This window comes from Biomphalaria glabrata, chromosome 11 (genome assembly GCF_947242115.1).
Source record: "Biomphalaria glabrata chromosome 11, xgBioGlab47.1, whole genome shotgun sequence".
Lineage (NCBI taxonomy): Eukaryota > Metazoa > Mollusca > Gastropoda > Planorbidae > Biomphalaria > Biomphalaria glabrata.
In genome coordinates this window covers 9,602,912-9,607,740 of record NC_074721.1, presented here as the reverse complement: position 1 = coordinate 9,607,740, position 4,829 = coordinate 9,602,912, and the positions used below count along the sequence as shown (strand labels likewise).

The following is a 4,829-nucleotide window of genomic DNA, read 5'->3' as shown; positions in this document are numbered from 1 at the left end:
AGAGGTATTTTAGTAGACCATTTAATACGCATTTTGTCTGACTTTAGTTAAAAGTTAAAAGTCATAACAATTTGCCACTACATTTCAAATCGATTGTTCCCCCCTTACCTCCTACATACATGACCAAAACCAATGAATCTTATAAAAACTTGAATGGCATCGACCTTGGGGAATCCAATTTGAGGACGTCACTTTTCTGTCAGTGTGGGTGGGAAACAGTGTTGTTGTGGGGAAACAGTATTGTGTGGGGAAACAGTGTTGTGTGGAGAAAGTGTTGCGAGTAGAAACAATGTTTTGAGGAGAAACAGTGTTGCAAGTGTAATAGGAAAAGATTATTATTACTGTCCTGTAGATTTAAAAAAAAGACAACTGACAAAAATTCAACAATTCCACTCCTTTATTCTTATTTCACACAAGTCAAGCTTTTTATTTTACTGGGCTACTTTGTTGTTGTCTTTGTAAAAAAAAAAGGTTTTTGTAAAATGTTTGACATGTTTTGGGTGTTTCTTCAGAGTTGAAGATAGTCTACCTCCTAGTCCTAACCTCATCCAGGATGACGGGGGATGGCAGAGGCAAGGTTTGAACCCAAGGCTACCGAGACGACCGAACGACATTCCAACGCTCATACTGCAAGATAAGGCAGCCATCCTAGTCTAGATGTGAGACGCTGAACGTTGAGCCTAGTGAAACGAGAGGTCCGGTACTGTGTAAGGATTTCCATGGTAGAGTAACACTGTATTTTTAAACATGTGTGTAGCACACGTTTGTAGGACGATATAGATCGTTCAGTGGTAGCGGTGAGTCAACTGAAAATCCTGAGATATGGATTTGTGAAGGTAAGCGTTCTGTCCAGCTTGTGAACCTAGTGACAGATCCCTTGTCCTAATGGACCTCATTCACCAAATCGTACACAAACAACATTTAGCCACGTGATTCTCTATCTCTTCTATACAAATTACGATCTAATCTTAATCAACAATGGTTATTACATGACAGTTTTATTTCGTTGTTTTATCAATATTATCACGTGATCGTTCGTTTTGGTAAATCAGGTCCATTTCGTATTCGTTCAACCTGAATCTTAAATACCTTTCTTTATTTATAACAGTATAAATTCGATTTGCTTTAAATGGGAAAAAAGACTGTATTTATTTGAATTTATAGTAGGCCTAAGGGTGTGCCGAGGTGGGAGCGATGGCTATTGGTTAAAGGGAAGGTAGTTTCATACTTCCAAAAAAATTTAGGATCAGAAAGATTCTATGCTCTAGAGTTAGAGGATAGTTCACAAAATACTACGTTGTTGCTTGGTGAGTTGTATCGGGACTCACAAGGCATGCTCACTAGCGACTTAATGTGCTAAATGTCAATAGGTCTCAAAGCTTCTTGTCTGCGTAAATCTGTTTCTGTTTGAAATAAATCAATATTGCATGCACAGATGTTGCATACCACAGCTTCATGTTGACAATCCGTACAGTTAGTTGTTTGACGACAAGGCCAGTTGACAAGACAGTGTGGATGTGTTTTTCTACACAAAACGTTAGGGCATTCCACTATACCCTTTAGCTTTTGCATAAGCCATTTCCTTCTTTCGGCTTGGATATTAATAGTTACTCCAGAGTAAATCTGTCTACTACTATTGTTTGACAAGTCAGAGGTTACTGCTATTGAGATGTCATTAACATTTGTTACAGATTCTTGTCTGGAAATGTCTGTTTCAGTTTGAAACATTTCAATAGCACGCACACACATTGTGCATAGAGCGGCTTGATATTTACAATCCGTACAGTTAGTAATGTGACGACAAGGCCAATTGACTAGGCATTGTGGATTAGCCTTTCTACACAAAGTGTTAGGACACTCTGTTATATCCTTAAGTTTGTTAATCAGCCGTCTTTTTCTTTCAGCTTGAATATTAATAGTTAATCCAGAATACATTCTTTCTAAATGGTGTTTGACTATTCAGATGCAAGTAAACAACTCAAGTATATTCAGTCCTATTTATATACACTGTCTACCTTAAAACAGAATAGTCAAATATGGTGACAATCGATATACAGTAATCGAACAAAATACATCTGCTGCTGAAAATTTGCGTTCTTTAGCTGGATGGCTATTACGAATTCAGAAATCAATGTTACTCGTATCGACCTAGCTTTTAAATGGTTGGACGACATGTTTGGGGAAATTTTAGTAACAGGCGAAAATATTTTCAACTGGGTACGCTGATATCGTTATACGGACTTTGGATTTGCAATGAAGATGTTTATGTTTGCTGATTTTAGTGTTGGATACATAACATTCATCATTTCTGTAATTCTACAGTATTGGATTTACAATTAGCCTAGGTCAAACTAATTATTTTAATGTGCAACAGATTTACAAACATTACTACACATTCGTAGGGTCAGTCTAATTTTCTAGTTACCAAAGAGCAAACAAGTAACGTTCCCCTTTCAGCCCTAGGAGATCAATGGGGCAGTTGTAAAGTTCATCTATTTCTTTGGTCCACAGTAAATGAGGGTCTCATAGAGCCTGCACAACGACCAACCGCCTTTACGTTACCCCACATAGTGTCAGTAACTAATAGAACTGGGTGAACACAGAGACGCCTTAAAGATCATGAAATTAGAAATCCCAGCCTTTACGTACTTAAAACCGGCCCTGACTGACATTATCCTTTTACTACATAAAAATATAAACATTTAAATATTACAATGTTTGTTGCTTTAAAAGGTTGCTGTGCATGCTGAGCTGCAGTAGATGTGAAAGAGCAAATTTGCCATCTGTTAGGCGACTGCCATTCACATACCAAATATGGTCATTGAAACTTCATTGGCATTGTCGATTTTTAACATCTGTTACATTTCATGAGATTAAGCAATGATCAATAAATTTTAGGCACATGAAACAAGTTAAAATTCACATCATTACAGACTATAAACGTTAAGAATCGAATAGTTGCACACGATTTTGCTTTATCATTGACGATAGTTTTAACATGGCTCGGATAAAAACAAGCTTAATTCTAACCTTTTAACTAAGAAAAGTGTGTTTTATATAATTAAAACAATCTTCTGGTTTACGCCAAATATATAAGTTGTGAAATACATTAATATGACCAGGACCGGCTTTACGAATTGCGGGGCCCAATTCAATGGAGGCTTGCAAGGCCCCTCTCCTAAATTTATTTACAATAACAACAATTACTATTAATTAGAATAGATCATAATACTAATATTTGTTATACAACATGCATAGGAAGAAATTCAAACGCAATAGTGATATGCTTAATGTAAATTGCGGGGACCCTGCCCAGGAGCAAGTGATCAAATCGGCTTTAGGCCGGCCTTGACTGTTGACATGTTTTAGAGATAAACAAAGCAATTAATATGTCCACCGTGGTCACTTTAAGTTCTGGCTATATGTTGACAGACAGTTACAGAGACATACGTTGAAACCAAGGCAAGAAACAATTGCAAGATTTAGCTATAAAGTAAAGGAAAGTTCCCACCCCCTTTTTTTTCAGAGCTTGTGATCTATAGCGCAGATGATGTAAATCTGTTTCTTCTATCGGCGTTTAACGAAGGTGTCATGTGGCCAGCACAATGACCACCGCCTTTACTTTTCCCCAACTAATTTTAGATACCCATTAGAGTTGTGTGGACTCAGGGGAGCCCTAAAGATCCTGAAAGTAAAAATCCCAGTCTTCGTCAGGATTGGAACCTTGGAAATTCCGGTTTGTAAGACATGCGCTTTACCAATCAGCCACCGATCTAGATATATTTGTGATATTTTTTAAGCTTAAAGTATGCTAGTGCTTGTGTAAAAGAGATATTATAAAATAGATTTTTCTATCATATATTTGTTGTTACAAAAAAAATTAAGAAAGATTCAAAAATTTTATAGGAATTTATTGTTGTTGTTGTTTTTTGCTTATTTTTTCTTTTCCTTTTGTTGATGTACTTATTTTGCCTGCTTGAATGTCGATGGTTAAATTTTGAAGTCCATATTTTATGATGATTGTTTTTAAATCTCTTTCAAAGTTGTACATGAGAACACGTCAAATCCATAATTGTATTTTTACATAATACATCTATACACATTTTAAAATATATGGAGTCCTGAGTTTTCAAGTTCTTTGAGTTAGTAGGGTCATGTGGCGCAGTGGTGCAGAGAGCTTGGCTAGAGAGAGACTTTGCAGCATCTTAACTACGTGTGCCTTCTACGACATTGGTACATTCAATCTCTATTGCTCAATCAGTTTCTATGTGGAAACATCTGCAGCTGATGCTGAATCCGTAGAAATCTGATAGCCACTATCAATTTGGTAAGACACCAGATGGCGACACATGTTTATCGAATATGTTCAATGTGTATGACAATTACTTGTCACTTTGATTCGTTAAAGTGGATGAAAAACTGTTCAATTCGTTTGTTTATTCTCTCTTTTATAGAAAATATCTTTTACAGTAGAATCCGTAATGCTATACATTAATAACAATTATCTCAAGGTGCTTGTTAATAATTCGAGTCATCTTTATCAATGAAAAAAGTGTGCTGCCAAGGGAGGTGACTGTTTCCACTGCGTTAGTTTACTGTCCATGTTTCTTGATGTTTGGAGAAAATAAATGCATTGGACGGAGTCACCTACCTTGGCAGCACACTTTTGCGACAGCAGAAACGTCGATAATGAAATCGACTTACGAAACACCAAAGCCAGTCAGTGAATCCAAGACTGTCTAAACATGTGTGGAATAGACGAGGTATCACCACAAGTATCAAGCAAGGGATCTATCAGGCTGTTTTTCCCCACGTTGCTCTGTGCATCA

At 36.8% G+C, this 4,829-nt stretch overlaps 1 long non-coding RNA gene across 1 annotated transcript; it reads left to right on the top strand.

Moving 5' to 3' along the window:
• Positions 1-1,249: 1,249 nt before the first annotated feature.
• Positions 1,250-4,419, top strand: LOC129921836 (uncharacterized). Its single transcript, XR_008773822.1, has 2 exons — positions 1,250-2,345; positions 4,148-4,419. It is a non-coding gene; the product is annotated as an uncharacterized LOC129921836 (long non-coding RNA).
• Positions 4,420-4,829: the final 410 nt, after the last annotated feature.